General features: G+C 37.0%; 1 protein-coding gene across 16 annotated transcripts in view; it reads right to left on the reverse strand.

The window, feature by feature from the left end:
- The window catches only part of RBFOX1 (RNA binding fox-1 homolog 1), a 1184784-nt gene that overhangs the window by 2007 nt on the left and 1169732 nt on the right, over nucleotides 1–13045 (reverse strand). The window lies entirely within an intron of this gene.

A 13045-nucleotide genomic window follows, 5' to 3' on the forward strand; every position in this document is an offset into this window, starting at 1 on the left:
AAATAAAGTTGAAGATTAATGGAAAAAAAAAAAGTTAAAACCAGATGACATTACCAACATGAACAAAATGGTTCTAATGAAATATTCCGTTCTATCCAAATTCATTACAAATAAACTCACTTTGCAATTGCAAAAGCAATATCCTTTGGGAAATGTTAAGGTTACAAATGACAATAAATGTATAATTAGCTCTACTAGACTATTAAGAATCAGCATCAGGCTAAAGAGAGCAGCTGCAGAACAACAGCAAGCACTTGACTTTAAGGAACATGCTTACTGCACATTCCTGCTCTTTCTATAGAAGAGACAGATTATCATCCTAGGTCATGATACTTGCACAGACGAAGTCTCAATTTTCAGGCCAAGTTCTTGCTACAACCAGGCAAAGACAGTGATGTGAAAATCAGATGTTTTTTGTAATTTCTCCCCAAATAAAATCCTTAGAGTTGATAATACTACAAAGCTTCTTCACATGTATATCTGGTCAATTTTACTGGCCAGTCCTCCTCTTCACCATGAAATAGAATCACAGAATAGAATCGAATCATTTTGATTGGAAGAGACCCTCATGATCCTAGAGTCCAACCATAACCTAACTCTGGCACTAAACCACGTCCCTAAGAACCTCATCTAAATGTCTTTTAAACCCCTCCAGGGATGGTGACTCCACCACTTCCCTGGGCAGCCTGTTCCAGTGCTTCACAACCCTTTCCACGAAGAAATTTTTCCTGATATCCAGTCTAAACTTGCTCTGGTGTAACTTGAGGTCATTTCTTCTCTTCCTATCACTTGCTACATGGGAGAAGAGACCAACACCCTCTGTGCTACAACCTCCTTTCAGGCAGTTGCAGACAGCGATAAGGTCTCCCCTCAGCTCCTGTTCTCCAGGCTAAACAGCCCCAGCTCCCTCTGCGTAAGACTTGTGCTCCAGACTCCTCACCAGCCTCGTTGCCCACCTGGGCACACACTGGCTCATGTTCAGTCGCTATCGAGCAACACCCGCAGATCCTTTTCTGCCAGTCAGCTTTCCAGCAGCTCTTCCCCAAGCCTGTAGTGCTGCCTGGGGTTGTTGCGATCCAAGTGCAGGACCCAGCACTTGGCCTTGTTGAACCTCATACAACTGACCACAGCCCATCGATCCAGCTGGTCCAGATCCCTCTGTAGAGCCTTCCTATCCTCCAGCAGATCAACACTCCCACCCAGCTTGGTGTCATCTGCAAACTTACTGAGTGCGCACTCGCTCCCCCCGTCCAGGTCATTGGTAAAGATATTAAACAGAATTGGCCCTGAGCCCCGGGGAACACCACTTGTGCCCGGCTGCCAACTGGATTTGATTCCATTCGCCACAACTCTTTGGGCCCGGCCATCCAGCCAGTTCTTTACCCAGCAAAGAGTACACCCTTCCAAGCCATGAGCTGCCAGCTTCTCCAAGAGAATGCTGTGGGAAACAGTGTCAAAGGCTTTACTGAAATCTAAGTACACAACATCCATAGCCTTTCCCTAAGGGGTCACCTTGTCATAGAAGATCAGGTTGGTCAAGCAGGACCTGCTTTTCATAAACCCATGCTGACTGGGCCTGATGGCGTGGTTGTCTTGTATGTGCTACGTAGTGGCACTCAGGATTATATGTTCCATGAGCTCCCCCGGCATCAAGGTCGGACTGACAGGTCTGTAATTCCCCAGGTCCTCCTTGTAGCCCTTCTTGTAGATGGGCGTCACATTTGCCAACTTCCACTCAACTGGGACCTCCCCAGTTAGCCAGGACTGATGATAAATAATTGAAAGTGGCTTGGTGATCACCTCTGCCAGCTCCCTCAGTACCCCTGGATGGATCCCATCTGGCCCCATAGACTTGTGGGTGTCTAAGTGGTGTAGCAGGTCACTAACCATTTCCTCTTGGATTATTTGGGCTTCATTTTGCTCCTCATCCCTGTCTGCCAGCTCAGGGGGCAAGGTACCTGGAGCACAACTGGTCTGTTAAAGACTGAAGCAAAGAAGGCATTTAGTACCTCAGCTTTTCCCTCATCCTCTGTCACTATGTTTCCCTCCACATCTACCATACACAAATTCAAAGCTTTGCTTCACAGTCTGAGTCTGAATGCAGTTATCGCTGGAGAGATGCACATGTCAACTAGATACAGGTTGCACTCAATGCGTCTAACATTTTTCCATAAGGAAAGAATATCCATTTGATCTCAGGTGTCATGTGTAAGAACAAAAGCGATCTTGACATTATAGTGGTGTCTTGCATATGAGGGCTAATGTAGTAAACAAGTTTATATCTCTCAAAAAACAACATTATTTTTTAGCCTTATGTGACCAGTAACCCCAGACTGATCTCATTCTGTGTAACTACCTTATTTTTCAGACACAAATACAAACTTACTTTTTTTGAAAAGAGGGCATTTGTCCTATTTTATTATCACGTATTTTCTCCTCCACAAGTGGAATGTGACTACCTGATTCCTAGATAATCAGCTGAGGGAAAGCTGAGAAAGGAATGTTTCCATGGCATATGTAATACTTCACCAACCACTGCTGTGGGTCCTGGATATGAGGTAGAGAAGAGGTCCAAATTATCTGAACTAGACATTCCTACCTAACCAGGGACATCTTCAAGGAAAGAGCAGAAATTACCATAGATGAGATAGTCTTTAATCCTCCATTTCACTGCGCCAACATTTACAAGAGCATAAGGGACCAGTAAACCACCTCTGGGATAACTGTGCTATCTAAAAGCAAAAAGGTTCAGCACTGAAAAGGCAGAGACTTTACTTTAAAGGTCTTTTACTCTCAGACAAAGCCTGGGGTCACAGATTTGGAGAATTTACATGCTTTTGCTTTTCCAAGGACATATATAACCACACGTTTTCATGAAAAAAGTAGAAAAAAAAAAGTTCAGTAAGTTTAAACTTCAAAGTGTACATTGTTTGATATTCCATATTGTGAATAAGCCAGTTCTTTCTAGCAGCAGAGCCTGGCATTTTGAGCAAAAGTGAAGTCTACCTATGTTCTTATAAAGTATTCCATGGCAAAATCTGGATGTTTCACTACAAAGTACAGCCATATTTGCTGAATGCCTTCAGTTTTACTGTTCTGTTTACTCAGCAAATTCACCTTTCTATTAAAGCATAATTCGTTGAAAAGGAGTTAATCTATTACAGCTACAAAAGTACCACAAGTTCATGAATGTGGGCTCCCTATTTTACCTCACAGCTATGTTTACTTTAGATATGGGCAGAGAAGCCCTCATAGCTATCAAAGATATAAACGAATATCCAGGGGAAGCAGTATGTTGGGCAATCACCTTGTATCTCATGGTCTAAAATTCAGGATAATATGTGTAAAAGACTTGTATAAAACATATTAGTTCCTCTTTCGCATCCAATATATTGATGAGTGAAGGGTGAAATTTATGTATCAATTCAATTTAAATACTTGGTATCCATGAATACCTCTCTTTGGAGATTATCCAAGGCAGTTAACAACAAAGAAACCAGGCAGTTCCCACTAAAAAAAAAAAAAACAAAAACCAAACAAACCAAACAAAAAGGAAACAGAGCTCAGATCAGCCTGTGCTGGGTAAATGAAACTTGGTGGTCCTTTGAGTTGGAAAGCGGGCGTAAGAGTTCTTTGAGCACATTTGACATTGACCCCATACTCTGGATCCTCTTTAGTTGGAAGAACTTCCATAAACCTCAGACTTGGTAACCCTCCTCATTAGGACGCAAACATTAGAATAGAGTTTTTAAATGCTTGGCTTTGACAGCAGCCATAACAGAACCTCGTATGTCTTGTTCATTTACACTGAAGTCAAGAAGACACCATATTTTCCTCTGTATGCCCATTTTTAATGTCTGAAAATCCATTTTAATTCTCTCAAGTCAAATCTCATCCAAACAGCAAGAAAACATCTAGAAAATGAAAATGATTAATTTAAAGCTACACTTGTTTGTAGCACTATGAATTTCCTTCACATCTCTAGTAACATAGAAGAGGAATTGCACGTGCTATTATTATACATGCTTTAATGTCATGGCTATTGTTTTTAAAGCAATGGAAATCAGGTTTTTTTGGTTGTGTTTCATTTTGGTTTGTTTTCCTCTTCTTTTTTTGTTTGTGGGGTTTTTGTGTGGTGTGTTTTGGTTTGGTTTTCTTAGCTGGTATTACTGCAATACTGATCAAGGATTGTAAATTTAGTTCTCTAAGACTTAAATTCATCATGGTCTAGTGTAAACCATTAACCATACCGGGACTTACTCTGTGAGCCTTTTTTCCCCCACTGCTCTGATCCATTCCCTGCTGTGGGGCTGCATTTTGGCTCCATCCTGCATCCTGTTCCTGCATCCCGCTCTTGCAGGATCCTTCACTATATCACAGTGCCCCACAAAAGATGAGAAGTCTAATGGGTCACCTATGGCAGGGGATTAAGTGGTCTCAATGCAAGGGCCACTTGTAAGGAAGGAACAACCCCGAATACAGAGTGCTCAGGCTTTATGAAATTATTAGTATGTATTACCCCAGCTACTGAAATAACTAGCAAGTTTAAAACACCGATGTAATAAAACATGTTGCTAACAGTATTACAGCAATATTTTACAGAAATCTGGACGCTAAGAGGAAAATATGGATAAACAAACAGATTAAGCAATTTCAAAAGAAAGAAAAAAATTACTGTTTCAACCCAGTATTTATGTATGAGTATGTTCTTATTACTCTTTTGCCAAAGTAATAATAACTTCTTGTCAATGCTTTACATTACTTTTTCATTCTACTGTGTAAATCAGGTTTCTTACTTAAAATGGAAAAGTTGTGAAGTAATCCTAATGTAAAAACTGACCTAAGTTACTCTTTGCTCCTTACAAAGAATGTTCTACATTTATATTATGATAATGCTGAAGCTTGTACTGTGATATTAACATTACAGTATTTCAGAATTAGCAATGCTTATATTCTTGTTAAAATAAGAAAGACCTCTTCCTTTTCTTTTATAGGATATTGAAATTCCACTTAAACAAATGTAAACATAAAATAAAATGTAAAAATCATTATTCCAAATCTTCTGTAAAAGAAAATAAAGTGTATAGAATCAATTGCAAAATTCTCATTCTTGCACCTTCTTAAATACACTTGACATATATAAGCACAAACAGGGAAGAATGTATTTCCAATACATGCTCAGATATTATCTGGGGCAAAAAACAACCAAACAACCAAACAACCAAAACCAAACCAAACCAAACAACAAAAAAACCCCCACAAACCAGCATTGAAATTCCTCTGTGATGAAAAGACCTTTTTTCCTTTTTTTTTTTTTTTTTTCCCTCTCCTCAGGGTGACCTCTACCTTCAGAATATGATGGTTTTATTATGATTAATAAATTTCATTTCCACAGAGGAAAGGAACAGTGTCAGCTTAAACTTAAAGCACGTGGGTTTCTTTTTAAATGCTAATTTTAAAACACGCCCTTGCATGACACCAAATTTAGAAGCTCAGAAGGTTAGCAGAATAGATTTTGATTTCCATGCTGAAAATAGTAATAAGGATTTAAACTATATTGTGACACTGAAAATCAGTACGCTAGTTCAGTCATATAGTCATTGGTTCATTTATTCACTATTACGCCAGCATGCTTATTTCTCATTAAAACCAGTGGCATTTAAATGCTTTGGATAATTTGCACTGGAAATAATCATTCTAGGTAAACAATTTACTAAAATTTAGGACATGCGAATGGTAAAGTATTTTGAATAAATTAATAGTCTGTGTATTTTACAGAATGGTAAATCAATGTATCAAAACCAATATGTGCACTCACAAATTCTTGTCTAAGAAAACATCTGATGAACAATTTTGGTGCACCACTAATTAGAACAAGTTCCACTATTTTCCAGTATATCTGGAACAAGCATTCAGGACATAACAGGAAAAAAAATGTTTGCTAGCATTCTGTTACTGTACTGGCACTGGTTCTGAAGTTGCTGGGCTAACACCTTACTGGGTAATCATGGAGAAAAAAAATCAGTGTAGCCAGGCTAACATCTGTAAATGTAGCTATAAACTATCCACCAAAAGCTTAGTTTAAGTTCTTCTTTACTCATTCTATATCTCAATTTCTTCAATCATTTTCAGTACAGGGTTTAAAATTGCTAAAATACTACAAAAAAGGACAATTTGTTATCCACTGCACAAATAATAAAAGGAGAATTAAAAATGGTAATTGGTTGTGAGATTTATTTCAGTAGGGCCTTTGAAATTGAATTTCTCTCCTTAAGTCATCGGTAGTAGGTATTGCTGAAGTCTCTAAAAATAGGGAAAGTATGTGCCTCTCTTTGTAATTACCATTTGAGGTTTTTATATTCTTTGGTACTATGTCTGTATTTCCATCCGCACCTAGGACAGACAGTGTAAGCTCCTCAATAATAAAAATACTACAGGGTCTAATAACAACATTAATAAGGAAAAATTCACATTATGAAGTATGAACCAAGTTAACACATTTTCCTCAAGTGATTTGAGAACTGCAGGAGAATTTTAAACATGATTTTATTGTTTATGAATTTGATGCACATATCTTTCTGACCACTATCATTTCCTCTCATTTTTAAAGTCAACATATTGCCAGAAGGACTACAGAAAATGATGAATCTGTTTAAAGAAATACAAAAAAGTGAAGATAAAAACCTGGTATTACCTCAGCTAAATTTAACACTGATATAATCCCCCATTACTTGCTGCATTACAAAGTATATGTATCGCTCGTATTTCTAACTTCTCCACAAAATTATCCATTCTTTACTAGCTTTGATTAAAACTGAATAACAAAGTGATAAAACTGCTCCTTCTTCAGACCTATATTCATTGAATCTTCAACCAGAATAATTTCAATTTACTGAAATTCTTGTACTGACAATTATTACTAAATTTCACAAAGAGGCAATTGAACGAGTGAGACGTGGCCAAGCAGGAGAAGGCGGAGGGTCATGCCACGTGCTTTGGTTCCTGCCCTGCTTGTTCCCCAGGCGCAGGGTGCTGGTGCAGGATGTGCCGCTTGCTGGTGGCAGGTGGCATGGAAAGGACAAGCCACATCTCTCCCTGTCACATCTTAATGCAGAATTGCAATGAAGTTTTAGACAAAGATGTGCAGATTTTAGTAAAGAATTGGAACACAAGAAAAACAAGGGTTACCTGGCCTTATCCAGATAAATAATTTCAGTAACTACCATCTTACTCTTTCTCTTGGTCACATAACTATGATGACACCAAGACAAATGACATGAGCAGCAGAGCTTTGTACGTGCACCGGTTACGCATCACATTGCTGAGCAGTATTTTAACCTCCATGGGCCAACACTGTGCAGCAATGGTAGCCCTTTAACCTAAAATTCTTTACTACAGTAGGATGGTATCTGTTTACCGTGCTCAAAGCATGTGCAAACAATCAGTTTATTTAATTTTGGATGTTATTACCAAGCAACTTCAGGCACTTCAGTCACCTGAATGAGCAATATTTCTCTGTGTATCTCAGAAGGCGATGATGACAGTTGTCTATCCTAAGTTTTTACTTAAGACCAAGGAAAATTATTGAAATCTGCTGGTAAATTTTCTAGTCATTTTCCTTGATTGTAAAGGTTAAGAATGCTAAAATCCTCTATGCAAAGTTTTAAATGAACAATATCAAACACTAAGATCATTCTACAAGGGAGAACCCATAAAATATATTGTTGCATATAATTTTCCATGACTGACAGTGCTTTACAGATTTGCGATGTGGAGCAGAGAAAGAATTGGGAAGATGTAGTAGAGACGGACAGCACAATGAAATGCTAAAACTCTGAGGTATACTGCAGTGCTGAACTCCTGTATACCTTGAACACCATGAGGGATTTCCTTTTAGCATAGAATTAACATTCCTAGGTTTTCACAGATATGAAGAAACTCGACCACAGTCTGCAATAGGGGTAGGGCAATAATAAAAGATTTCCATGAAGGGATCTTCATAAACATGTCATTGATGATGTACTAAAAGCAATCTTCACTTTTTCCTGCAGGTTGGAGCAAGAAGGAACTTGAGAAGCCTATTCAGAATTTTCTAAATGCAGAGGATATTTTCAGCTTCTCGACTGTTTACTTATTTATGCCACATTTGAATTTGGCCAGTAAATATTTCTTGCTAATTGATGGATATGTTTTGCAGAAATTTTGGTCATTGATGCTCGGACCTGATTTTAATTTTTATTCCCATATGTCAACCTGTAGCTACAGTCATCCAAAGCTGAGCTACCAACTTGTTAAACTTTTAACTAAATATGATTGATACTGGTTAATTTGCAGAAATGTGCAAGTACAACAAGCAGCAGCACAGGTGATATCCCTTCTGACTTGATGCTGAATAACTGCCATGGAACTATCCAAGGACAGGTCCCAGCTTAAAAGCTTTCTCTCAAGTTTCCGTCTTGCTGTCTGGATTGACACAAGTGTGAGGATTTCACTTGATGCCCAGTTAAACATCTAAAGTAATTCTATGCTACCAACACCACCATTCTGTATAATCTCTATCCAAGAAAGTTAGAGTTTATATAAATCTCAAAAAGCCAGTGGGGAAACTGAGGCTTGCCATCAGGTGACACCTAAAACCAGCTGTATTACAATGAAAACCAAGTATTTATTTGATCTGTATAGCATTTTCCTGTTACTATTGCAGTTATATTTTGGGGCAATAAAACTTGAATAAATTCTTATCTAGTTCAATAATAAATATACTGGGTACCTTGTTTATTAAATTTTAAAACAGTCTTTTGTGCTTTTGTGTAAAGTTCTGTAGTATGCAATCACATTATTTTAAAATATTTTAAATGTATTATGATAATCTCAGGATATTGAAATTGAATCCTTGCCTATTTAATGTACTTGTATATAACCATACATACATGCACACACACAAACCACCTTTCGTGTGTACGATTTTAAGTATATCAGAGAAAAAAAAATTCTGGTTGCTTCATTAAAAAAACAGCACAGAAGATGCACACATACTTATATGCACTTGTTGAGGGCAAGCACAGATTATTCACTATTTCTGTTATCAAAGGAGCTTCACATTGCAAATCCCCCATTTACAAATCACAGAACCTCAGCTTTACTTAATCTTGTCATGTTGTCACATTTGACTAGCCATGCGAACTGACCTAGAACTGTAAGCACCGGGAAGGCAAGCTGTCAAAGAGATAATGACAAAGATGCCAAAAAGGGGCTGCCAGTGTTTGCACTGGGTGAGAAAAAGGAATTGATCAAACTTCATGGAAGAAGAACAGAGGGTAATCATTAACTGTTTACTGATTTTTATCAACTGATCCAATAGCTGAACATCTTTACCACACAACTACCAAGAGCAGTAAAAGCTGTAACAAATGGAATTCCATAAGCAACTATTTACAGCAGCAGTAAGTGCAAGTTTAAACTGCCAACATAAAAGACACTTGAATTTATAGAAGTAGTTTAATAATGTGCATTAGCACAACATTTCCTAGTCTTTCCAGAGCAAAAACTTCAGTATCTGTGATTTTTTACAGTGAAACGCGGTACAGCCTTAAATAAATACTAGCACAGACACCTTACAGATGCTGCTTCATCTTAACTTTTTATTTTATCTGATTAGTGGAAGAGCATAACATAATAATAAAAGCATCTCATAGAAAATGGTTATTTTCCCACTCAAATCGATTCAGGAAATGAAGTCAAACCCATAGGCAGAAGTATTAGAGGGCAAGAACCTCTCACATCTCAACATATGTCTTTACACAGTGATTCAAAGAGGCTGAAACTGCATTTTTCCAAAGCAGTTTGGATTATGAGTACTTCTTGGAAATTCCTTTGAAATGATACTCTGAAAGAGTACAATCTGATCAATATCTCCCACCAGATGTGAATAAGTCAATGAGATGTATGCAAGCATGAATGGCAACATTTTTACCATCTACGGTTATTTATGTGCTGTCGCAGAGGTACGCCACAACAGGCAGCTTAACCATTCTAAGCACTTTGTCCAATATTAATTTGCTTTTAAATAAGTATCTCCATATTTGCTATTGTTTCATGAATTAACTTTGTAACAGCGTTAGTGTTGACAGGTTAATGACAGTGTACAGGAACATTGCAATGACTAAAAATTGCCAATATTCTGTTTGAACTATTTCAATAGCACAAACTCCAATGTTTGCTGCTTTGAGCTGCCCGTTTTCATGAGACATTTTTTCCTAGAGTTATAAAATTAAACCTTTCAGAATGTTTAATCTGTTTTGGAGACTGTATCTTTCTCTAAATGGAGGTCAATAACTTAATCTAGGACTGTCAACTTCTAAAGCTTTATAATGCATTTCTTTTGCACACAAACACACACACAATCCTGCCTCCTGGGGATGATTCTGCTCAAATATGTAAATAAATACAGTCACAACTGGACAGATGTTATATCCACTTCCACCATACTTCATTCCAAATTCAGGTTTATATATACACTTGCCTCTCCCTCTGTTATTTCAAAATCATAAACTGCATATACACTTGGGAGAAAAATAATACCAGGCATGCAGCCGCACTGGATTTTATTATTTGTAGATGGAAGTCAGATAACAGTTAAAAAGTGAAGGAAGGAAGGAAGAGTGATATAAATACAGAATAATGATCCTGCCCCATTTTTACACGAAAATCATAAAATGCAATAGGCAGATATATCCTAGAATGCACTTGGAAAAATACTACAAATTGTTTTTTCTTTACAAACCATGAATTTTGATCTTACAAAACCTAAAAGGAAAAAAAAAAATATTGGGCACTGGTTTGAAAAATTCATAAAAATGCTAAAGGTTCAAAATGAACAGTGTTCTGTAACCAACATGAAAATAAACCATGGGCTTATTTTGGGTCTCATTCTGATTTATTAGGAGCCTGATAGGGCAAGATGCCCATTGCCCCCATCAGGCAGGAACCTCAAGATTAATCCACCCCTATGTACCCATTGTCAGACAGTTGCTAGAGCAAAGTCTTCAGAGATCCTTGTTAAATTCCCGTCATCAAACTGACAGAAGTTTTCAGAGAGTTTCCCTCCCTCTGTTCTAGTTCAGGTCTGTTTGCAGACTCTTTAATCACGCCTGCCAGAGAAGATCTATCCCAGAAGCACAGAACTTCTCTTCTGAAGAGTAATTATTTTTAGCTTCCGAATGCACTGGATGCAATTGAGAGTGAAATATTTTTAAATTTCCCAAGGAAGGTTTCCTCTGTCAGATACTTAAATAGGTTTGCTTTATATAACGTGCACACAAGAACAGATACACATACATAACAGAAATGTGTATGGACACACTATTCATTCATTAACACATTTACTTATTCCTAAATCACAAAAGATGTCATGTGGCTGAGGGCTAAGTATCCTCTGGCAGGAATGATAAAGTATTAGGAAGGGAAGAGTGAATATTACCAGCAGAATCACCCACGAGCTCCCACTTCCATTTGATTATAAAGTTCTAATATAAAGTTTACTTTTTTAATTATTATTTGAAATCTACACACACACACGCATTCTTTACATGGAAACAATACAGACAGACATATACTCACATTTCAAACATTGAGCATGTATTCAGTATCTTCACTTTATATCAATTTTACAAACAGTTGAATTGCAGTAATTTAGTTTAGGAGCACTAAAAAAAAGCACTATAAAATTGTAGGTGTTTTGCATGCACCTGAAAAACCACAGGAAGGTTAGCTTCGGTTCTAAAAGTTTATGTATCTCTATATATGCTCCACGTATTAAAACACAAAACATTAGATAATAAATGAGTTGAAAGTCAACTTACAGATTTGAAAGACCAAATGCAACTTTGGCAGCACGTACCACAGGAATATGGGCCGGAGAATTATTTTTTTATAAAGCCAAAAGTCATTCAAAGTGTATGACTAAAACTTAGGTATTCAAGAAACAAGATACAGGCTTGCGTTAGCTTTCTCCTTCAGATCATATTACAAAAGGAGCACCTACAGTCACTTATGATGGATATGTTTATGATGTGGTCAAAAGCATACCTAACAAAAATGCCTTATTGTTGAATCAACTCAACAGAGGTAATCAATTGGTAAACTGAAAAGTTTTAATAAATATACACAGAGATCCATTTTCATCTGTGTAAAGTTCACTGAATTTACTGATAAACAAGAGCATTGTATTTTTGATCAGAATTCCAAAGTAGTGATATACAGAATATGTACAATATAGTCTTGGACACATAACTGAACTGAGGGGAAAAAAAAGTTTCTATAAGAAAAATAATTATTGCTTAGAAGGCTTCATTCTGCCAAACAGGAAATAATTTTCATGACAAGAAAAATATTAAAGACTGCATGTCTATCTCAAGTTTAAAAATTGCTAAAATAATTATTTTTATTCTTATTTAGCAAGGCCGAGACTTATAAATTAGTAGCCTCCCTGCTACAGCTCACTCTAATCTGAAGCTGAGCAGGAAGCACAAGTGAAATAATGAAAGCTAAAATCCAAGTCTACTGAGATCAGGAAAGTGTCAAATGTTGATTTCTCCAAATGTATTCTCTTAGTGATTTAGGACTTTGAAAAATCTGTTAAATCATGTTTTGTTACAGAAGAACTTTTCAGATTACCATGAAAAATGCTACAGTTAGCATACAGATTATTACAATTTTAGCATATTTTGACTTTAGCTATGATCTTCTTTTTCGTAAATAAATGTTCTTTATTTGTTTCTGTGTAGGTCACTATGGCATAAACAGAAAGCTCATCACCTTTCATTTATTTCTGCTAATGTAAAACTATAAATAAACACTTCTTAATACCAACATTTTGTGTCACATGATATATCCTTTCATCCTTCAAGACAAGCAGCATCTATGAACTCAGCAGATTTTTGCATAACGTTACTGGCAGAATATGTCCCAGCACTGTTACTATTTCTCTGGGCTTTTGCTTTCTTATGCAGCGACATAATACCATCCTTACCTGAATTAAGACTAA

The sequence above is a fragment of the Caloenas nicobarica genome, chromosome 14 (assembly GCF_036013445.1).
Source record: "Caloenas nicobarica isolate bCalNic1 chromosome 14, bCalNic1.hap1, whole genome shotgun sequence".
In the NCBI taxonomy this organism is placed as follows: domain Eukaryota; kingdom Metazoa; phylum Chordata; class Aves; order Columbiformes; family Columbidae; genus Caloenas; species Caloenas nicobarica.